The sequence below is a fragment of the Centropristis striata genome, unplaced genomic scaffold (assembly GCF_030273125.1).
Source record: "Centropristis striata isolate RG_2023a ecotype Rhode Island unplaced genomic scaffold, C.striata_1.0 Scaffold_26, whole genome shotgun sequence".
Classification (NCBI taxonomy): domain Eukaryota; kingdom Metazoa; phylum Chordata; class Actinopteri; order Perciformes; family Serranidae; genus Centropristis; species Centropristis striata.
This window is the reverse complement of record NW_026739042.1, coordinates 88,138-106,382: the sequence shown is the minus strand read 5'-3', so window position 1 is coordinate 106,382 and position 18,245 is coordinate 88,138. Positions and strand designations below refer to the sequence as shown.

At 40.3% G+C, this 18,245-nt stretch overlaps 43 non-coding genes across 43 annotated transcripts; all 43 read left to right on the top strand.

Annotated features, from left to right (window-relative positions):
* The first annotated feature begins 181 nt into the window (after positions 1–181).
* Positions 182–297, top strand: LOC131967966 (U5 spliceosomal RNA). Its single transcript, XR_009394004.1, has one exon. It is a non-coding gene; the product is annotated as a U5 spliceosomal RNA (small nuclear RNA).
* Positions 298–612: 315 nt separating this feature from the next.
* LOC131967856 (U5 spliceosomal RNA) lies at positions 613–728 on the top strand. Its single transcript, XR_009393900.1, has one exon. It is a non-coding gene; the product is annotated as a U5 spliceosomal RNA (small nuclear RNA).
* A 315-nt stretch (positions 729–1,043) lies between these two features.
* LOC131967855 (U5 spliceosomal RNA) lies at positions 1,044–1,159 on the top strand. The gene has a single exon (XR_009393899.1). It is a non-coding gene; the product is annotated as a U5 spliceosomal RNA (small nuclear RNA).
* A 315-nt stretch (positions 1,160–1,474) lies between these two features.
* LOC131967854 (U5 spliceosomal RNA) lies at positions 1,475–1,590 on the top strand. Its single transcript, XR_009393898.1, has one exon. It is a non-coding gene; the product is annotated as a U5 spliceosomal RNA (small nuclear RNA).
* Positions 1,591–1,905: 315 nt separating this feature from the next.
* On the top strand, positions 1,906–2,021 carry LOC131967965 (U5 spliceosomal RNA). Its single transcript, XR_009394003.1, has one exon. It is a non-coding gene; the product is annotated as a U5 spliceosomal RNA (small nuclear RNA).
* Positions 2,022–2,336: 315 nt separating this feature from the next.
* On the top strand, positions 2,337–2,452 carry LOC131967964 (U5 spliceosomal RNA). The gene has a single exon (XR_009394002.1). It is a non-coding gene; the product is annotated as a U5 spliceosomal RNA (small nuclear RNA).
* A 315-nt stretch (positions 2,453–2,767) lies between these two features.
* On the top strand, positions 2,768–2,883 carry LOC131967963 (U5 spliceosomal RNA). The gene has a single exon (XR_009394001.1). It is a non-coding gene; the product is annotated as a U5 spliceosomal RNA (small nuclear RNA).
* A 315-nt stretch (positions 2,884–3,198) lies between these two features.
* LOC131967962 (U5 spliceosomal RNA) lies at positions 3,199–3,314 on the top strand. The gene has a single exon (XR_009394000.1). It is a non-coding gene; the product is annotated as a U5 spliceosomal RNA (small nuclear RNA).
* A 315-nt stretch (positions 3,315–3,629) lies between these two features.
* LOC131967814 (U5 spliceosomal RNA) lies at positions 3,630–3,745 on the top strand. Its single transcript, XR_009393862.1, has one exon. It is a non-coding gene; the product is annotated as a U5 spliceosomal RNA (small nuclear RNA).
* A 239-nt stretch (positions 3,746–3,984) lies between these two features.
* LOC131967960 (U5 spliceosomal RNA) lies at positions 3,985–4,100 on the top strand. The gene has a single exon (XR_009393998.1). It is a non-coding gene; the product is annotated as a U5 spliceosomal RNA (small nuclear RNA).
* A 315-nt stretch (positions 4,101–4,415) lies between these two features.
* LOC131967958 (U5 spliceosomal RNA) lies at positions 4,416–4,531 on the top strand. The gene has a single exon (XR_009393997.1). It is a non-coding gene; the product is annotated as a U5 spliceosomal RNA (small nuclear RNA).
* A 315-nt stretch (positions 4,532–4,846) lies between these two features.
* On the top strand, positions 4,847–4,962 carry LOC131967813 (U5 spliceosomal RNA). Its single transcript, XR_009393861.1, has one exon. It is a non-coding gene; the product is annotated as a U5 spliceosomal RNA (small nuclear RNA).
* A 239-nt stretch (positions 4,963–5,201) lies between these two features.
* Positions 5,202–5,317, top strand: LOC131967957 (U5 spliceosomal RNA). Its single transcript, XR_009393996.1, has one exon. It is a non-coding gene; the product is annotated as a U5 spliceosomal RNA (small nuclear RNA).
* Positions 5,318–5,632: 315 nt separating this feature from the next.
* LOC131967853 (U5 spliceosomal RNA) lies at positions 5,633–5,748 on the top strand. The gene has a single exon (XR_009393897.1). It is a non-coding gene; the product is annotated as a U5 spliceosomal RNA (small nuclear RNA).
* A 315-nt stretch (positions 5,749–6,063) lies between these two features.
* LOC131967926 (U5 spliceosomal RNA) lies at positions 6,064–6,179 on the top strand. Its single transcript, XR_009393967.1, has one exon. It is a non-coding gene; the product is annotated as a U5 spliceosomal RNA (small nuclear RNA).
* Positions 6,180–6,418: 239 nt separating this feature from the next.
* Positions 6,419–6,534, top strand: LOC131967893 (U5 spliceosomal RNA). Its single transcript, XR_009393936.1, has one exon. It is a non-coding gene; the product is annotated as a U5 spliceosomal RNA (small nuclear RNA).
* A 315-nt stretch (positions 6,535–6,849) lies between these two features.
* On the top strand, positions 6,850–6,965 carry LOC131967811 (U5 spliceosomal RNA). Its single transcript, XR_009393859.1, has one exon. It is a non-coding gene; the product is annotated as a U5 spliceosomal RNA (small nuclear RNA).
* A 315-nt stretch (positions 6,966–7,280) lies between these two features.
* LOC131967956 (U5 spliceosomal RNA) lies at positions 7,281–7,396 on the top strand. The gene has a single exon (XR_009393995.1). It is a non-coding gene; the product is annotated as a U5 spliceosomal RNA (small nuclear RNA).
* A 315-nt stretch (positions 7,397–7,711) lies between these two features.
* On the top strand, positions 7,712–7,827 carry LOC131967852 (U5 spliceosomal RNA). Its single transcript, XR_009393896.1, has one exon. It is a non-coding gene; the product is annotated as a U5 spliceosomal RNA (small nuclear RNA).
* A 315-nt stretch (positions 7,828–8,142) lies between these two features.
* LOC131967851 (U5 spliceosomal RNA) lies at positions 8,143–8,258 on the top strand. The gene has a single exon (XR_009393895.1). It is a non-coding gene; the product is annotated as a U5 spliceosomal RNA (small nuclear RNA).
* A 313-nt stretch (positions 8,259–8,571) lies between these two features.
* On the top strand, positions 8,572–8,687 carry LOC131967850 (U5 spliceosomal RNA). Its single transcript, XR_009393894.1, has one exon. It is a non-coding gene; the product is annotated as a U5 spliceosomal RNA (small nuclear RNA).
* Positions 8,688–9,004: 317 nt separating this feature from the next.
* LOC131967955 (U5 spliceosomal RNA) lies at positions 9,005–9,120 on the top strand. The gene has a single exon (XR_009393994.1). It is a non-coding gene; the product is annotated as a U5 spliceosomal RNA (small nuclear RNA).
* A 315-nt stretch (positions 9,121–9,435) lies between these two features.
* On the top strand, positions 9,436–9,551 carry LOC131967849 (U5 spliceosomal RNA). The gene has a single exon (XR_009393893.1). It is a non-coding gene; the product is annotated as a U5 spliceosomal RNA (small nuclear RNA).
* Positions 9,552–9,866: 315 nt separating this feature from the next.
* Positions 9,867–9,982, top strand: LOC131967925 (U5 spliceosomal RNA). Its single transcript, XR_009393966.1, has one exon. It is a non-coding gene; the product is annotated as a U5 spliceosomal RNA (small nuclear RNA).
* Positions 9,983–10,221: 239 nt separating this feature from the next.
* LOC131967907 (U5 spliceosomal RNA) lies at positions 10,222–10,337 on the top strand. Its single transcript, XR_009393949.1, has one exon. It is a non-coding gene; the product is annotated as a U5 spliceosomal RNA (small nuclear RNA).
* Positions 10,338–10,652: 315 nt separating this feature from the next.
* Positions 10,653–10,768, top strand: LOC131967954 (U5 spliceosomal RNA). Its single transcript, XR_009393993.1, has one exon. It is a non-coding gene; the product is annotated as a U5 spliceosomal RNA (small nuclear RNA).
* A 315-nt stretch (positions 10,769–11,083) lies between these two features.
* Positions 11,084–11,199, top strand: LOC131967848 (U5 spliceosomal RNA). Its single transcript, XR_009393892.1, has one exon. It is a non-coding gene; the product is annotated as a U5 spliceosomal RNA (small nuclear RNA).
* A 315-nt stretch (positions 11,200–11,514) lies between these two features.
* Positions 11,515–11,630, top strand: LOC131967846 (U5 spliceosomal RNA). Its single transcript, XR_009393890.1, has one exon. It is a non-coding gene; the product is annotated as a U5 spliceosomal RNA (small nuclear RNA).
* Positions 11,631–11,945: 315 nt separating this feature from the next.
* On the top strand, positions 11,946–12,059 carry LOC131967935 (U5 spliceosomal RNA). The gene has a single exon (XR_009393975.1). It is a non-coding gene; the product is annotated as a U5 spliceosomal RNA (small nuclear RNA).
* Positions 12,060–12,374: 315 nt separating this feature from the next.
* On the top strand, positions 12,375–12,490 carry LOC131967802 (U5 spliceosomal RNA). Its single transcript, XR_009393850.1, has one exon. It is a non-coding gene; the product is annotated as a U5 spliceosomal RNA (small nuclear RNA).
* A 239-nt stretch (positions 12,491–12,729) lies between these two features.
* LOC131967906 (U5 spliceosomal RNA) lies at positions 12,730–12,844 on the top strand. The gene has a single exon (XR_009393948.1). It is a non-coding gene; the product is annotated as a U5 spliceosomal RNA (small nuclear RNA).
* A 316-nt stretch (positions 12,845–13,160) lies between these two features.
* Positions 13,161–13,276, top strand: LOC131967845 (U5 spliceosomal RNA). The gene has a single exon (XR_009393889.1). It is a non-coding gene; the product is annotated as a U5 spliceosomal RNA (small nuclear RNA).
* A 315-nt stretch (positions 13,277–13,591) lies between these two features.
* Positions 13,592–13,707, top strand: LOC131967843 (U5 spliceosomal RNA). The gene has a single exon (XR_009393888.1). It is a non-coding gene; the product is annotated as a U5 spliceosomal RNA (small nuclear RNA).
* Positions 13,708–14,022: 315 nt separating this feature from the next.
* LOC131967953 (U5 spliceosomal RNA) lies at positions 14,023–14,138 on the top strand. Its single transcript, XR_009393992.1, has one exon. It is a non-coding gene; the product is annotated as a U5 spliceosomal RNA (small nuclear RNA).
* A 315-nt stretch (positions 14,139–14,453) lies between these two features.
* LOC131967842 (U5 spliceosomal RNA) lies at positions 14,454–14,569 on the top strand. Its single transcript, XR_009393887.1, has one exon. It is a non-coding gene; the product is annotated as a U5 spliceosomal RNA (small nuclear RNA).
* A 315-nt stretch (positions 14,570–14,884) lies between these two features.
* LOC131967841 (U5 spliceosomal RNA) lies at positions 14,885–15,000 on the top strand. The gene has a single exon (XR_009393886.1). It is a non-coding gene; the product is annotated as a U5 spliceosomal RNA (small nuclear RNA).
* Positions 15,001–15,313: 313 nt separating this feature from the next.
* Positions 15,314–15,429, top strand: LOC131967840 (U5 spliceosomal RNA). Its single transcript, XR_009393885.1, has one exon. It is a non-coding gene; the product is annotated as a U5 spliceosomal RNA (small nuclear RNA).
* A 315-nt stretch (positions 15,430–15,744) lies between these two features.
* On the top strand, positions 15,745–15,858 carry LOC131967891 (U5 spliceosomal RNA). Its single transcript, XR_009393934.1, has one exon. It is a non-coding gene; the product is annotated as a U5 spliceosomal RNA (small nuclear RNA).
* Positions 15,859–16,177: 319 nt separating this feature from the next.
* On the top strand, positions 16,178–16,293 carry LOC131967897 (U5 spliceosomal RNA). The gene has a single exon (XR_009393940.1). It is a non-coding gene; the product is annotated as a U5 spliceosomal RNA (small nuclear RNA).
* Positions 16,294–16,608: 315 nt separating this feature from the next.
* LOC131967896 (U5 spliceosomal RNA) lies at positions 16,609–16,724 on the top strand. Its single transcript, XR_009393939.1, has one exon. It is a non-coding gene; the product is annotated as a U5 spliceosomal RNA (small nuclear RNA).
* Positions 16,725–17,039: 315 nt separating this feature from the next.
* LOC131967839 (U5 spliceosomal RNA) lies at positions 17,040–17,155 on the top strand. The gene has a single exon (XR_009393884.1). It is a non-coding gene; the product is annotated as a U5 spliceosomal RNA (small nuclear RNA).
* A 315-nt stretch (positions 17,156–17,470) lies between these two features.
* On the top strand, positions 17,471–17,586 carry LOC131967838 (U5 spliceosomal RNA). Its single transcript, XR_009393883.1, has one exon. It is a non-coding gene; the product is annotated as a U5 spliceosomal RNA (small nuclear RNA).
* Positions 17,587–17,901: 315 nt separating this feature from the next.
* Positions 17,902–18,015, top strand: LOC131967934 (U5 spliceosomal RNA). Its single transcript, XR_009393974.1, has one exon. It is a non-coding gene; the product is annotated as a U5 spliceosomal RNA (small nuclear RNA).
* The last annotated feature ends 230 nt before the right edge of the window (positions 18,016–18,245 follow it).

Below are 18,245 nucleotides of genomic sequence, written 5' to 3'. Positions count from 1 at the left end.
CAACACTAAACCTTAACCAATATGCAGTCTGTGTTCTGAATCATGTTTGACCTGGTTCAAGTGCTGTAATATAGGCTACTAACAGATGTATGGACCATAGACTGTGTGGCATCCCCTGCCACCGTTACTGTAGGGTGCAGGTCAGGAGATGACTTTTTCTGTGTTAGCACCAATGGGCAGTACACTCATGTTTCCCTTCAGATCGTACAAATCTTTCGCCTTTTACTAAAGATTTCCGTGGAGAGGAACAATATGAGTTCAAACTAATTTTTAGATGCCCTGCTTTGTGCAGGTGCTCATAACTTTGTTGAAGAAAACTATAGTTCTCATGAAGAAGTTAACCAGCGGATGTCCCCATTGGTAATGGTGTGTCCTTGAATTATTGGTACAAGCGTGTTTAATAATTGAAATGAGCTGATTTTGCATTTGAACAACACTAAACCTTAACCAATATGCAGTCTGTGTTCTGAATCATGTTTGACCTGGTTCAAGTGCTGTAATATAGGCTACTAACAGATGTATGGACCATAGACTGTGTGGCATCCCCTGCCACCGTTACTGTAGGGTGCAGGTCAGGAGATGACTTTCTCTGTGTTAGCACCAATGGGCAGTACACTCATGTTTCCCTTCAGATCGTACAAATCTTTCGCCTTTTACTAAAGATTTCCGTGGAGAGGAACAATATGAGTTCAAACTAATTTTTAGATGCCCTGCTTTGTGCAGGCGCTCCTACATTTGTTAAAGAAAACTATAGTTCTCATGACGAAGTTAACCAGCTGATGTCCCAATTGGTAATGGTATATCCTTGAATTATTGTTTTAATCATGTTTAATAATTGAAATGAGCTGATTTTGCATTTGAACAACACTAAACCTTAACCAATATGCAGTCTGTGTTCTGAATCATGTTTGACCTGGTTCAAGTGCTGTAATATAGGCTACTAACAGATGTATGGACCATAGACTGTGTGGCATGCCCTGCCACCGTTACTGTAGGGTGCAGGTCAGGAGATGACTTTCTCTGTGTTAGCACCAATGGGCAGTACACTCATGTTTCCCTTCAGATCGTACAAATCTTTCGCCTTTTACTAAAGATTTCCGTGGAGAGGAACAATATGAGTTCAAACTAATTTTTAGATGCCCTGCTTTGTGCAGGCGCTCCTACATTTGTTAAAGAAAACTATAGTTCTCATGAATAAGTTAACCAGCGGTTGTCCCCATTGGTAATGGTGTGTCCTTGAATTATTGGTACAAGCGTGTTTAATAATTGAAATGAGCTGATTTTGCATTTGAACAACACTAAACCTTAACCAATATGCAGTCTAAGTGTTCTGAATCATGTTTGACCTGGTTCAAGTGCTGTAATATAGGCTACTAACAGATGTATGGACCAGACTGTGTGGCATCCCCTGCCACCGTTACTGTAGGGTGCAGGTCAGGAGATGACTTTTTCTGTGTTAGCACCAATGGGCAGTACACTCATGTTTCCCTTCAGATCGTACAAATCTTTCGCCTTTTACTAAAGATTTCCGTGGAGAGGAACAATATGAGTTCAAACTAATTTTTAGATGCCCTGCTTTGTGCAGGCGCTCCTACATTTGTTGAAGAAAACTACAGTTCTCATGACGAAGTTAACCAGCTGATGTCCCAATTGGTAATGGTATATCCTTGAATAATTGGTTTAATCGTGTTTAATAATTGAAATGAGCTGATTTTGCATTTGAACAACACTAAACCTTAACCAATATGCAGTCTGTGTTCTGAATCATGTTTGACCTGGTTCAAGTGCTGTAATATAGGCTACTAACAGATGTATGGACCATAGACTGTGTGGCATCCCCTGCCACCGTTACTGTAGGGTGCAGGTCAGGAGATGACTTTCTCTGTGTTAGCACCAATGGGCAGTACACTCATGTTTCCCTTCAGATCGTACAAATCTTTCGCCTTTTACTAAAGATTTCCGTGGAGAGGAACAATATGAGTTCAAACTAATTTTTAGATGCCCTGCTTTGTGCAGGTGCTCATAAATTTGTTGAAGAAAACTATAGTTCTCATGACGGAGTTAACCAGCTGATGTCCCAATTGGTAATGGTATATCCTTGAATTATTGGTTTAATCATGTTTAATAATTGAAATGAGCTGATTTTGCATTTGAACAACACTAAACCTTAACCAATATGCAGTCTGTGTTCTGAATCATGTTTGACCTGGTTCAAGTGCTGTAATATAGGCTACTAACAGATGTATGGACCATAGACTGTGTGGCATCCCCTGCCACCGTTACTGTAGGGTGCAGGTCAGGAGATGACTTTTTCTGTGTTAGCACCAATGGGCAGTACACTCATGTTTCCCTTCAGATCGTACAAATCTTTCGCCTTTTACTAAAGATTTCCGTGGAGAGGAACAATATGAGTTCAAACTAATTTTTAGATGCCCTGCTTTGTGCAGGTGCTCATAACTTTGTTGAAGAAAACTATAGTTCTCATGAAGAAGTTAACCAGCGGATGTCCCCATTGGTAATGGTGTGTCCTTGAATTATTGGTACAAGCGTGTTTAATAATTGAAATGAGCTGATTTTGCATTTGAACAACACTAAACCTTAACCAATATGCAGTCTGTGTTCTGAATCATGTTTGACCTGGTTCAAGTGCTGTAATATAGGCTACTAACAGATGTATGGACCATAGACTGTGTGGCATCCCCTGCCACCGTTACTGTAGGGTGCAGGTCAGGAGATGACTTTCTCTGTGTTAGCACCAATGGGCAGTACACTCATGTTTCCCTTCAGATCGTACAAATCTTTCGCCTTTTACTAAAGATTTCCGTGGAGAGGAACAATATGAGTTCAAACTAATTTTTAGATGCCCTGCTTTGTGCAGGTGCTCATAAATTTGTTGAAGAAAACTACAGTTCTCATGACGAAGTTAACCAGCTGATGTCCCAATTGGTAATGGTATATCCTTGAATTATTGGTTTAATCATGTTTATTAATTGAAATGAGCTGATTTTGCATTTGAACAACACTAAACCTTAACCAATATGCAGTCTGTGTTCTGAATCATGTTTGACCTGGTTCAAGTGCTGTAATATAGGCTACTAACAGATGTATGGACCATAGACTGTGTGGCATCCCCTGCCACCGTTACTGTAGGGTGCAGGTCAGGAGATGACTTTCTCTGTGTTAGCACCAATGGGCAGTACACTCATGTTTCCCTTCAGATCGTACAAATCTTTCGCCTTTTACTAAAGATTTCCGTGGAGAGGAACAATATGAGTTCAAACTAATTTTTAGATGCCCTGCTTTGTGCAGGTGCTCATAACTTTGTTGAAGAAAACTATAGTTCTCATGACGGAGTTAACCAGCTGATGTCCCAATTGGTAATGGTATATCCTTGAATTATTGGTTTAATCATGTTTAATAATTGAAATGAGCTGATTTTGCATTTGAACAACACTAAACCTTAACCAATATGCAGTCTGTGTTCTGAATCATGTTTGACCTGGTTCAAGTGCTGTAATATAGGCTACTAACAGATGTATGGACCATAGACTGTGTGGCATCCCCTGCCATCGTTACTGTAGGGTGCAGGTCAGGAGATGACTTTCTCTGTGTTAGCACCAATGGGCAGTACACTCATGTTTCCCTTCAGATCGTACAAATCTTTCGCCTTTTACTAAAGATTTCCGTGGAGAGGAACAATATGAGTTCAAACTAATTTTTAGAAGCCCTGATATGTGCAGGCGCTCATAACTTTGTTGAAGAAAACTATAGTTCTCATGAAGAAGCTGATGTCCCCATTTGAACAACACTAAACCTTAACCAATATGCAGTCTGTGTTCTGAATCATGTTTGACCTGGTTCAAGTGCTGTAATATAGGCTACTAACAGATGTATGGACCATAGACTGTGTGGCATCCCCTGCCACCGTTACTGTAGGGTGCAGGTCAGGAGATGACTTTCTCTGTGTTAGCACCAATGGGCAGTACACTCATGTTTCCCTTCAGATCGTACAAATCTTTCGCCTTTTACTAAAGATTTCCGTGGAGAGGAACAATATGAGTTCAAACTAATTTTTAGATGCCCTGCTTTGTGCAGGTGCTCATAAATTTGTTGAAGAAAACTACAGTTCTCATGACGAAGTTAACCAGCTGATGTCCCAATTGGTAATGGTATATCCTTGAATTATTGGTTTAATCATGTTTATTAATTGAAATGAGCTGATTTTGCATTTGAACAACACTAAACCTTAACCAATATGCAGTCTGTGTTCTGAATCATGTTTGACCTGGTTCAAGTGCTGTAATATAGGCTACTAACAGATGTATGGACCATAGACTGTGTGGCATCCCCTGCCACCGTTACTGTAGGGTGCAGGTCAGGAGATGACTTTCTCTGTGTTAGCACCAATGGGCAGTACACTCATGTTTCCCTTCAGATCGTACAAATCTTTCGCCTTTTACTAAAGATTTCCGTGGAGAGGAACAATATGAGTTCAAACTAATTTTTAGATGCCCTGCTTTGTGCAGGTGCTCATAACTTTGTTGAAGAAAACTATAGTTCTCATGACGGAGTTAACCAGCTGATGTCCCAATTGGTAATGGTATATCCTTGAATTATTGGTTTAATCATGTTTAATAATTGAAATGAGCTGATTTTGCATTTGAACAACACTAAACCTTAACCAATATGCAGTCTGTGTTCTGAATCATGTTTGACCTGGTTCAAGTGCTGTAATATAGGCTACTAACAGATGTATGGACCATAGACTGTGTGGCATCCCCTGCCACCGTTACTGTAGGGTGCAGGTCAGGAGATGACTTTCTCTGTGTTAGCACCAATGGGCAGTACACTCATGTTTCCCTTCAGATCGTACAAATCTTTCGCCTTTTACTAAAGATTTCCGTGGAGAGGAACAATATGAGTTCAAACTAATTTTTAGAAGCCCTGATATGTGCAGGCGCTCATAACTTTGTTGAAGAAAACTATAGTTCTCATGAAGAAGCTGATGTCCCCATTTGAACAACACTAAACCTTAACCAATATGCAGTCTGTGTTCTGAATCATGTTTGACCTGGTTCAAGTGCTGTAATATAGGCTACTAACAGATGTATGGACCATAGACTGTGTGGCATCCCCTGCCACCGTTACTGTAGGGTGCAGGTCAGGAGATGACTTTTTCTGTGTTAGCACCAATGGGCAGTACACTCATGTTTCCCTTCAGATCGTACAAATCTTTCGCCTTTTACTAAAGATTTCCGTGGAGAGGAACAATATGAGTTCAAACTAATTTTTAGATGCCCTGCTTTGTGCAGGTGCTCATAACTTTGTTGAAGAAAACTATAGTTCTCATGAAGAAGTTAACCAGCGGATGTCCCCATTGGTAATGGTGTGTCCTTGAATTATTAATACAAGCGTGTTTAATAATTGAAATGAGCTGATTTTGCATTTGAACAACACTAAACCTTAACCAATATGCAGTCTGTGTTCTGAATCATGTTTGACCTGGTTCAAGTGCTGTAATATAGGCTACTAACAGATGTATGGACCATAGACTGTGTGGCATGCCCTGCCACCGTTACTGTAGGGTGCAGGTCAGGAGATGACTTTTTCTGTGTTAGCACCAATGGGCAGTACACTCATGTTTCCCTTCAGATCGTACAAATCTTTCGCCTTTTACTAAAGATTTCCGTGGAGAGGAACAATATGAGTTCAAACTAATTTTTAGATGCCCTGCTTTGTGCAGGCGCTCCTACATTTGTGAAAGAAAACTATAGTTCTCATGAAGAAGTTAACCAGCGGATGTCCCCATTGGTAATGGTGTGTCCTTGAATTATTGGTTTAATCGTGTTTAATAATTGAAATGAGCTGATTTTGCATTTGAACAACACTAAACCTTAACCAATATGCAGTCTGTGTTCTGAATCATGTTTGACCTGGTTCAAGTGCTGTAATATAGGCTACTAACAGATGTATGGACCATAGACTGTGTGGCATCCCCTGCCACCGTTACTGTAGGGTGCAGGTCAGGAGATGACTTTCTCTGTGTTAGCACCAATGGGCAGTACACTCATGTTTCCCTTCAGATCGTACAAAACTTTCGCCTTTTACTAAAGATTTCCGTGGAGAGGAACAATATGAGTTCAAACTAATTTTTAGAAGCCCTGATATGTGCAGGCGCTCATAACTTTGTTGAAGAAAACTATAGTTCTCATGAAGAAGCTGATGTCCCCATTTGAACAACACTAAACCTTAACCAATATGCAGTCTGTGTTCTGAATCATGTTTGACCTGGTTCAAGTGCTGTAATATAGGCTACTAACAGATGTATGGACCATAGACTGTGTGGCATCCCCTGCCACCGTTACTGTAGGGTGCAGGTCAGGAGATGACTTTCTCTGTGTTAGCACCAATGGGCAGTACACTCATGTTTCCCTTCAAATCGTACAAATCTTTCGCCTTTTACTAAAGATTTCCGTGGAGAGGAACAATATGAGTTCAAACTAATTTTTAGATGCCCTGCTTTGTGCAGGTGCTCATAAATTTGTTGAAGAAAACTATAGTTCTCATGACGGAGTTAACCAGCTGATGTCCCAATTGGTAATGGTATATCCTTGAATTATTGGTTTAATCATGTTTAATAATTGAAATGAGCTGATTTTGCATTTGAACAACACTAAACCTTAACCAATATGCAGTCTGTGTTCTGAATCATGTTTGACCTGGTTCAAGTGCTGTAATATAGGCTACTAACAGATGTATGGACCATAGACTGTGTGGCATCCCCTGCCACCGTTACTGTAGGGTGCAGGTCAGGAGATGACTTTCTCTGTGTTAGCACCAATGGGCAGTACACTCATGTTTCCCTTCAGATCGTACAAATCTTTCGCCTTTTACTAAAGATTTCCGTGGAGAGGAACAATATGAGTTCAAACTAATTTTTAGAAGCCCTGATATGTGCAGGCGCTCATAACTTTGTTGAAGAAAACTATAGTTCTCATGAAGAAGTTAACCAGCGGATGTCCCCATTGGTAATGGTGTGTCCTTGAATTATTGGTACAAGCGTGTTTAATAATTGAAATGAGCTGATTTTGCATTTGAACAACACTAAACCTTAACCAATATGCAGTCTGTGTTCTGAATCATGTTTGACCTGGTTCAAGTGCTGTAATATAGGCTACTAACAGATGTATGGACCATAGACTGTGTGGCATCCCCTGCCACCGTTACTGTAGGGTGCAGGTCAGGAGATGACTTTCTCTGTGTTAGCACCAATGGGCAGTACACTCATGTTTCCCTTCAGATCGTACAAATCTTTCGCCTTTTACTAAAGATTTCCGTGGAGAGGAACAATATGAGTTCAAACTAATTTTTAGATGCCCTGCTTTGTGCAGGTGCTCATAAATTTGTTGAAGAAAACTATAGTTCTCATGACGAAGTTAACCAGCTGATGTCCCAATTGGTAATGGTATATCCTTGAATTATTGGTTTAATCATGTTTAATAATTGAAATGAGCTGATTTTGCATTTGAACAACACTAAACCTTAACCAATATGCAGTCTGTGTTCTGAATCATGTTTGACCTGGTTCAAGTGCTGTAATATAGGCTACTAACAGATGTATGGACCATAGACTGTGTGGCATGCCCTGCCACCGTTACTGTAGGGTGCAGGTCAGGAGATGACTTTTTCTGTGTTAGCACCAATGGGCAGTACACTCATGTTTCCCTTCAGATCGTACAAATCTTTCGCCTTTTACTAAAGATTTCCGTGGAGAGGAACAATATGAGTTCAAACTAATTTTTAGATGCCCTGCTTTGTGCAGGCGCTCCTACATTTGTTAAAGAAAACTATAGTTCTCATGAAGAAGTTAACCAGCGGATGTCCCCATTGGTAATGGTGTGTCCTTGAATTATTGGTTTAATCGTGTTTAATAATTGAAATGAGCTGATTTTGCATTTGAACAACACTAAACCTTAACCAATATGCAGTCTGTGTTCTGAATCATGTTTGACCTGGTTCAAGTGCTGTAATATAGGCTACTAACAGATGTATGGACCATAGACTGTGTGGCATGCCCTGCCACCGTTACTGTAGGGTGCAGGTCAGGAGATGACTTTCTCTGTGTTAGCACCAATGGGCAGTACACTCATGTTTCCCTTCAGATCGTACAAATCTTTCGCCTTTTACTAAAGATTTCCGTGGAGAGGAACAATATGAGTTCAAACTAATTTTTAGATGCCCTGCTTTGTGCAGGCGCTCCTACATTTGTGAAAGAAAACTATAGTTCTCATGAAGAAGTTAACCAGCGGATGTCCCCATTGGTAATGGTGTGTCCTTGAATTATTGGTTTAATCGTGTTTAATAATTGAAATGAGCTGATTTTGCATTTGAACAACACTAAACCTTAACCAATATGCAGTCTGTGTTCTGAATCATGTTTGACCTGGTTCAAGTGCTGTAATATAGGCTACTAACAGATGTATGGACCAGACTGTGTGGCATCCCCTGCCACCGTTACTGTAGGGTGCAGGTCAGGAGATGACTTTTTCTGTGTTAGCACCAATGGGCAGTACACTCATGTTTCCCTTCAGATCGTACAAATCTTTCGCCTTTTACTAAAGATTTCCGTGGAGAGGAACAATATGAGTTCAAACTAATTTTTAGATGCCCTGCTTTGTGCAGGCGCTCCTACATTTGTTAAAGAAAACTATAGTTCTCATGAATAAGTTAACCAGCGGTTGTCCCCATTGGTAATGGTGTGTCCTTGAATTATTGGTACAAGCGTGTTTAATAATTGAAATGAGCTGATTTTGCATTTGAACAACACTAAACCTTAACCAATATGCAGTCTAAGTGTTCTGAATCATGTTTGACCTGGTTCAAGTGCTGTAATATAGGCTACTAACAGATGTATGGACCATAGACTGTGTGGCATCCCCTGCCACCGTTACTGTAGGGTGCAGGTCAGGAGATGACTTTTTCTGTGTTAGCACCAATGGGCAGTACACTCATGTTTCCCTTCAGATCGTACAAATCTTTCGCCTTTTACTAAAGATTTCCGTGGAGAGGAACAATATGAGTTCAAACTAATTTTTAGATGCCCTGCTTTGTGCAGGTGCTCATAACTTTGTTGAAGAAAACTATAGTTCTCATGAAGAAGTTAACCAGCGGATGTCCCCATTGGTAATGGTGTGTCCTTGAATTATTGATACAAGCGTGTTTAATAATTGAAATGAGCTGATTTTGCATTTGAACAACACTAAACCTTAACCAATATGCAGTCTGTGTTCTGAATCATGTTTGACCTGGTTCAAGTGCTGTAATATAGGCTACTAACAGATGTATGGACCATAGACTGTGTGGCATGCCCTGCCACCGTTACTGTAGGGTGCAGGTCAGGAGATGACTTTTTCTGTGTTAGCACCAATGGGCAGTACACTCATGTTTCCCTTCAGATCGTACAAATCTTTCGCCTTTTACTAAAGATTTCCGTGGAGAGGAACAATATGAGTTCAAACTAATTTTTAGATGCCCTGCTTTGTGCAGGCGCTCCTACATTTGTGAAAGAAAACTATAGTTCTCATGAAGAAGTTAACCAGCGGATGTCCCCATTGGTAATGGTGTGTCCTTGAATTATTGGTTTAATCGTGTTTAATAATTGAAATGAGCTGATTTTGCATTTGAACAACACTAAACCTTAACCAATATGCAGTCTGTGTTCTGAATCATGTTTGACCTGGTTCAAGTGCTGTAATATAGGCTACTAACAGATGTATGGACCATAGACTGTGTGGCATCCCCTGCCACCGTTACTGTAGGGTGCAGGTCAGGAGATGACTTTCTCTGTGTTAGCACCAATGGGCAGTACACTCATGTTTCCCTTCAGATCGTACAAAACTTTCGCCTTTTACTAAAGATTTCCGTGGAGAGGAACAATATGAGTTCAAACTAATTTTTAGAAGCCCTGATATGTGCAGGCGCTCATAACTTTGTTGAAGAAAACTATAGTTCTCATGAAGAAGCTGATGTCCCCATTTGAACAACACTAAACCTTAACCAATATGCAGTCTGTGTTCTGAATCATGTTTGACCTGGTTCAAGTGCTGTAATATAGGCTACTAACAGATGTATGGACCATAGACTGTGTGGCATCCCCTGCCACCGTTACTGTAGGGTGCAGGTCAGGAGATGACTTTCTCTGTGTTAGCACCAATGGGCAGTACACTCATGTTTCCCTTCAGATCGTACAAGTCTTTCGCCTTTTACTAAAGATTTCCGTGGAGAGGAACAATATGAGTTCAAACTAATTTTTAGATGCCCTGCTTTGTGCAGGTGCTCATAAATTTGTTGAAGAAAACTATAGTTCTCATGACGGAGTTAACCAGCTGATGTCCCAATTGGTAATGGTATATCCTTGAATTATTGGTTTAATCATGTTTAATAATTGAAATGAGCTGATTTTGCATTTGAACAACACTAAACCTTAACCAATATGCAGTCTGTGTTCTGAATCATGTTTGACCTGGTTCAAGTGCTGTAATATAGGCTACTAACAGATGTATGGACCATAGACTGTGTGGCATCCCCTGCCACCGTTACTGTAGGGTGCAGGTCAGGAGATGACTTTTTCTGTGTTAGCACCAATGGGCAGTACACTCATGTTTCCCTTCAGATCGTACAAATCTTTCGCCTTTTACTAAAGATTTCCGTGGAGAGGAACAATATGAGTTCAAACTAATTTTTAGATGCCCTGCTTTGTGCAGGTGCTCATAACTTTGTTGAAGAAAACTATAGTTCTCATGAAGAAGTTAACCAGCGGATGTCCCCATTGGTAATGGTGTGTCCTTGAATTATTGGTACAAGCGTGTTTAATAATTGAAATGAGCTGATTTTGCATTTGAACAACACTAAACCTTAACCAATATGCAGTCTGTGTTCTGAATCATGTTTGACCTGGTTCAAGTGCTGTAATATAGGCTACTAACAGATGTATGGACCATAGACTGTGTGGCATCCCCTGCCACCGTTACTGTAGGGTGCAGGTCAGGAGATGACTTTCTCTGTGTTAGCACCAATGGGCAGTACACTCATGTTTCCCTTCAGATCGTACAAATCTTTCGCCTTTTACTAAAGATTTCCGTGGAGAGGAACAATATGAGTTCAAACTAATTTTTAGATGCCCTGCTTTGTGCAGGCGCTCCTACATTTGTTAAAGAAAACTATAGTTCTCATGACGAAGTTAACCAGCTGATGTCCCAATTGGTAATGGTATATCCTTGAATTATTGTTTTAATCATGTTTAATAATTGAAATGAGCTGATTTTGCATTTGAACAACACTAAACCTTAACCAATATGCAGTCTGTGTTCTGAATCATGTTTGACCTGGTTCAAGTGCTGTAATATAGGCTACTAACAGATGTATGGACCATAGACTGTGTGGCATGCCCTGCCACCGTTACTGTAGGGTGCAGGTCAGGAGATGACTTTTTCTGTGTTAGCACCAATGGGCAGTACACTCATGTTTCCCTTCAGATCGTACAAATCTTTCGCCTTTTACTAAAGATTTCCGTGGAGAGGAACAATATGAGTTCAAACTAATTTTTAGATGCCCTGCTTTGTGCAGGCGCTCCTACATTTGTGAAAGAAAACTATAGTTCTCATGAAGAAGTTAACCAGCGGATGTCCCCATTGGTAATGGTGTGTCCTTGAATTATTGGTTTAATCGTGTTTAATAATTGAAATGAGCTGATTTTGCATTTGAACAACACTAAACCTTAACCAATATGCAGTCTGTGTTCTGAATCATGTTTGACCTGGTTCAAGTGCTGTAATATAGGCTACTAACAGATGTATGGACCATAGACTGTGTGGCATCCCCTGCCACCGTTACTGTAGGGTGCAGGTCAGGAGATGACTTTCTCTGTGTTAGCACCAATGGGCAGTACACTCATGTTTCCCTTCAGATCGTACAAATCTTTCGCCTTTTACTAAAGATCCGTGGAGAGGAACAATATGAGTTCAAACTAATTTTTAGATGCCCTGCTTTGTGCAGGTGCTCATAAATTTGTTGAAGAAAACTACAGTTCTCATGACGAAGTTAACCAGCTGATGTCCCAATTGGTAATGGTATATCCTTGAATTATTGGTTTAATCATGTTTAATAATTGAAATGAGCTGATTTTGCATTTGAACAACACTAAACCTTAACCAATATGCAGTCTGTGTTCTGAATCATGTTTGACCTGGTTCAAGTGCTGTAATATAGGCTACTAACAGATGTATGGACCATAGACTGTGTGGCATCCCCTGCCACCGTTACTGTAGGGTGCAGGTCAGGAGATGACTTTCTCTGTGTTAGCACCAATGGGCAGTACACTCATGTTTCCCTTCAGATCGTACAAATCTTTCGCCTTTTACTAAAGATTTCCGTGGAGAGGAACAATATGAGTTCAAACTAATTTTTAGAAGCCCTGCTATGTGCAGGCGCTCATAACTTTGTTGAAGAAAACTATAGTTCTCATGAAGAAGCTGATGTCCCCATTTGAACAACACTAAACCTTAACCAATATGCAGTCTGTGTTCTGAATCATGTTTGACCTGGTTCAAGTGCTGTAATATAGGCTACTAACAGATGTATGGACCATAGACTGTGTGGCATCCCCTGCCACCGTTACTGTAGGGTGCAGGTCAGGAGATGACTTTTTCTGTGTTAGCACCAATGGGCAGTACACTCATGTTTCCCTTCAGATCGTACAAATCTTTCACCTTTTACTAAAGATTTCCGTGGAGAGGAACAATATGAGTTCAAACTAATTTTTAGATTCCCTGCTTTGTGCAGGTGCTCATAACTTTGTTGAAGAAAACTATAGTTCTCATGAAGAAGTTAACCAGCGGATGTCCCCATTGGTAATGGTGTGTCCTTGAATTATTGGTACAAGCGTGTTTAATAATTGAAATGAGCTGATTTTGCATTTGAACAACACTAAACCTTAACCAATATGCAGTCTGTGTTCTGAATCATGTTTGACCTGGTTCAAGTGCTGTAATATAGGCTACTAACAGATGTATGGACCATAGACTGTGTGGCATCCCCTGCCACCGTTACTGTAGGGTGCAGGTCAGGAGATGACTTTCTCTGTGTTAGCACCAATGGGCAGTACACTCATGTTTCCCTTCAGATCGTACAAATCTTTCGCCTTTTACTAAAGATTTCCGTGGAGAGGAACAATATGAGTTCAAACTAATTTTTAGATGCCCTGCTTTGTGCAGGCGCTCCTACATTTGTTAAAGAAAACTATAGTTCTCATGACGAAGTTAACCAGCTGATGTCCCAATTGGTAATGGTATATCCTTGAATTATTGGTTTAATCATGTTTAATAATTGAAATGAGCTGATTTTGCATTTGAACAACACTAAACCTTAACCAATATGCAGTCTGTGTTCTGAATCATGTTTGACCTGGTTCAAGTGCTGTAATATAGGCTACTAACAGATGTATGGACCATAGACTGTGTGGCATGCCCTGCCACCGTTACTGTAGGGTGCAGGTCAGGAGATGACTTTTTCTGTGTTAGCACCAATGGGCAGTACACTCATGTTTCCCTTCAGATCGTACAAATCTTTCGCCTTTTACTAAAGATTTCCGTGGAGAGGAACAATATGAGTTCAAACTAATTTTTAGATGCCCTGCTTTGTGCAGGCGCTCCTACATTTGTGAAAGAAAACTATAGTTCTCATGAAGAAGTTAACCAGCGGATGTCCCCATTGGTAATGGTGTGTCCTTGAATTATTGGTTTAATCGTGTTTAATAATTGAAATGAGCTGATTTTGCATTTGAACAACACTAAACCTTAACCAATATGCAGTCTGTGTTCTGAATCATGTTTGACCTGGTTCAAGTGCTGTAATATAGGCTACTAACAGATGTATGGACCATAGACTGTGTGGCATCCCCTGCCACCGTTACTGTAGGGTGCAGGTCAGGAGATGACTTTCTCTGTGTTAGCACCAATGGGCAGTACACTCATGTTTCCCTTCAGATCGTACAAATCTTTCGCCTTTTACTAAAGATTTCCGTGGAGAGGAACAATATGAGTTCAAACTAATTTTTAGATGCCCTGCTTTGTGCAGGTGCTCATAAATTTGTTGAAGAAAACTATAGTTCTCATGACGAAGTTAACCAGCTGATGTCCCAATTGGTAATGGTATATCCTTGAATTATTGGTTTAATCATGTTTAATAATTGAAATGAGCTGATTTTGCATTTGAACAACACTAAACCTTAACCAATATGCAGTCTGTGTTCTGAATCATGTTTGACCTGGTTCAAGTGCTGTAATATAGGCTACTAACAGATGTATGGACCATAGACTGTGTGGCATGCCCTGCCACCGTTACTGTAGGGTGCAGGTCAGGAGATGACTTTTTCTGTGTTAGCACCAATGGGCAGTACACTCATGTTTCCCTTCAGATCGTACAAATCTTTCGCCTTTTACTAAAGATTTCCGTGGAGAGGAACAATATGAGTTCAAACTAATTTTTAGATGCCCTGCTTTGTGCAGGCGCTCCTACATTTGTTAAAGAAAACTATAGTTCTCATGAAGAAGTTAACCAGCGGATGTCCCCATTGGTAATGGTGTGTCCTTGAATTATTGGTTTAATCGTGTTTAATAATTGAAATGAGCTGATTTTGCATTTGAACAACACTAAACCTTAACCAATATGCAGTCTGTGTTCTGAATCATGTTTGACCTGGTTCAAGTGCTGTAATATAGGCTACTAACAGATGTATGGACCATAGACTGTGTGGCATGCCCTGCCACCGTTACTGTAGGGTGCAGGTCAGGAGATGACTTTCTCTGTGTTAGCACCAATGGGCAGTACACTCATGTTTCCCTTCAGATCGTACAAATCTTTCGCCTTTTACTAAAGATTTCCGTGGAGAGGAACAATATGAGTTCAAACTAATTTTTAGATGCCCTGCTTTGTGCAGGCGCTCCTACATTTGTGAAAGAAAACTATAGTTCTCATGAAGAAGTTAACCAGCGGATGTCCCCATTGGTAATGGTGTGTCCTTGAATTATTGGTTTAATCGTGTTTAATAATTGAAATGAGCTGATTTTGCATTTGAACAACACTAAACCTTAACCAATATGCAGTCTGTGTTCTGAATCATGTTTGACCTGGTTCAAGTGCTGTAATATAGGCTACTAACAGATGTATGGACCAGACTGTGTGGCATCCCCTGCCACCGTTACTGTAGGGTGCAGGTCAGGAGATGACTTTTTCTGTGTTAGCACCAATGGGCAGTACACTCATGTTTCCCTTCAGATCGTACAAATCTTTCGCCTTTTACTAAAGATTTCCGTGGAGAGGAACAATATGAGTTCAAACTAATTTTTAGATGCCCTGCTTTGTGCAGGCGCTCCTACATTTGTTAAAGAAAACTATAGTTCTCATGAAGAAGTTAACCAGCGGTTGTCCCCATTGGTAATGGTGTGTCCTTGAATTATTGGTACAAGCGTGTTTAATAATTGAAATGAGCTGATTTTGCATTTGGACAACACTAAACCTTAACCAATATGCAGTCTAAGTGTTCTGAATCATGTTTGACCTGGTTCAAGTGCTGTAATATAGGCTACTAACAGATGTATGGACCAGACTGTGTGGCATCCCCTGCCACCGTTACTGTAGGGTGCAGGTCAGGAGATGACTTTCTCTGTGTTAGCACCAATGGGCAGTACACTCATGTTTCCCTTCAGATCGTACAAATCTTTCGCCTTTTACTAAAGATTTCCGTGGAGAGGAACAATATGAGTTCAAACTAATTTTTAGATGCCTTGCTTTGTGCAGGCGCTCCTACATTTGTTAAAGAAAACTATAGTTCTCATGAAGAAGTTAACCAGCGGATGTCCCCATTGGTAATGGTGTGTCCTTGAATTATTGGTTTAATCGTGTTTAATAATTGAAATGAGCTGATTTTGCATTTGAACAACACTAAACTTTAACCAATATGCAGTCTAAGTGTTCTGAATCATGTTTGACCTGGTTCAAGTGCTGTAATATAGGCTACTAACAGATGTATGGACCATAGACTGTGTGGCATGCCCTGCCACCGTTACTGTAGGGTGCAGGTCAGGAGATGACTTTCTCTGTGTTAGCACCAATGGGCAGTACACTCATGTTTCCCTTCAGATCGTACAAATCTTTCGCCTTTTACTAAAGATTTCCGTGGAGAGGAACAATATGAGTTCAAACTAATTTTTAGATGCCCTCCTTTGTGCAGGTGCTCATAACTTTGTTGAAGAAAACTATAGTTCTCATGACGGAGTTTACCAGCTGATGTCCCAATTGGTAATGGTATATCCTTGAATTATTGGTTTAATCGTGTTTAATAATTGAAATGAGCTGATTTTGCATTTGAACAACACTAAACCTTAACCAATATGCAGTCTGTGTTCTGAATCATGTTTGACCTGGTTCAAGTGCTGTAATATAGGCTACTAACAGATGTATGGACCATAGACTGTGTGGCATGCCGTGCCACCGTTACTGTAGGGTGCAGGTCAGGAGATGACTTTCTCTGTGTTAGCACCAATGGGCAGTACACTCATGTTTCCCTTCAGATCGTACAAATCTTTCGCCTTTTACTAAAGATTTCCGTGGAGAGGAACAATATGAGTTCAAACTAATTTTTAGATGCCCTCCTTTGTGCAGGTGCTCATAACTTTGTTGAAGAAAACTATAGTTCTCATGACGGAGTTTACCAGCTGATGTCCCAATTGGTAATGGTATATCCTTGAATTATTGGTTTAATCGTGTTTAATAATTGAAATGAGCTGATTTTGCATTTGAACAACACTAAACCTTAACCAATATGCAGTCTGTGTTCTGAATCATGTTTGACCTGGTTCAAGTGCTGTAATATAGGCTACTAACAGATGTATGGACCATAGACTGTGTGGCATGCCGTGCCACCGTTACTGTAGGGTGCAGGTCAGGAGATGACTTTCTCTGTGTTAGCACCAATGGGCAGTACACTCATGTTTCCCTTCAGATCGTACAAATCTTTCGCCTTTTACTAAAGATTTCCGTGGAGAGGAACAATATGAGTTCAAACTAATTTTTAGATGCCCTGCTTTGTGCAGGCGCTCCTACATTTGTTAAAGAAAACTATAGTTCTCATGAAGAAGTTAACCAGCGGTTGTCCCCATTGGTAATGGTGTGTCCTTGAATTATTGGTACAAGCGTGTTTAATAATTGAAATGAGCTGATTTTGCATTTGAACAACACTAAACCTTAACCAATATGCAGTCTAAGTGTTCTGAATCATGTTTGACCTGGTTCAAGTGCTGTAATATAGGCTACTAACAGATGTATGGACCAGACTGTGTGGCATCCCCTGCCACCGTTACTGTAGGGTGCAGGTCAGGAGATGACTTTTTCTGTGTTAGCACCAATGGGCAGTACACTCATGTTTCCCTTCAGATCGTACAAATCTTTCGCCTTTTACTAAAGATTTCCGTGGAGAGGAACAATATGAGTTCAAACTAATTTTTAGATGCCCTGCTTTGTGCAGGCGCTCCTACATTTGTGAAAGAAAACTATAGTTCTCATGAAGAAGTTAACCAGCGGATGTCCCCATTGGTAATGGTGTGTCCTTGAATTATTGGTTTAATCGTGTTTAATAATTGAAATGAGCTGATTTTGCATTTGAACAACACTAAACCTTAACCAATATGCAGTCTGTGTTCTGAATCATGTTTGACCTGGTTCAAGTGCTGTAATATAGGCTACTAACAGATGTATGGACCATAGACTGTGTGGCATCCCCTGCCACCGTTACTGTAGGGTGCAGGTCAGGAGATGACTTTCTCTGTGTTAGCACCAATGGGCAGTACACTCATGTTTCCCTTCAGATCGTACAAATCTTTCGCCTTTTACTAAAGATCCGTGGAGAGGAACAATATGAGTTCAAACTAATTTTTAGATGCCCTGCTTTGTGCAGGTGCTCATAAATTTGTTGAAGAAAACTACAGTTCTCATGACGAAGTTAACCAGCTGATGTCCCAATTGGTAATGGTATATCCTTGAATTATTGGTTTAATCATGTTTAATAATTGAAATGAGCTGATTTTGCATTTGAACAACACTAAACCTTAACCAATATGCAGTCTGTGTTCTGAATCATGTTTGACCTGGTTCAAGTGCTGTAATATAGGCTACTAACAGATGTATGGACC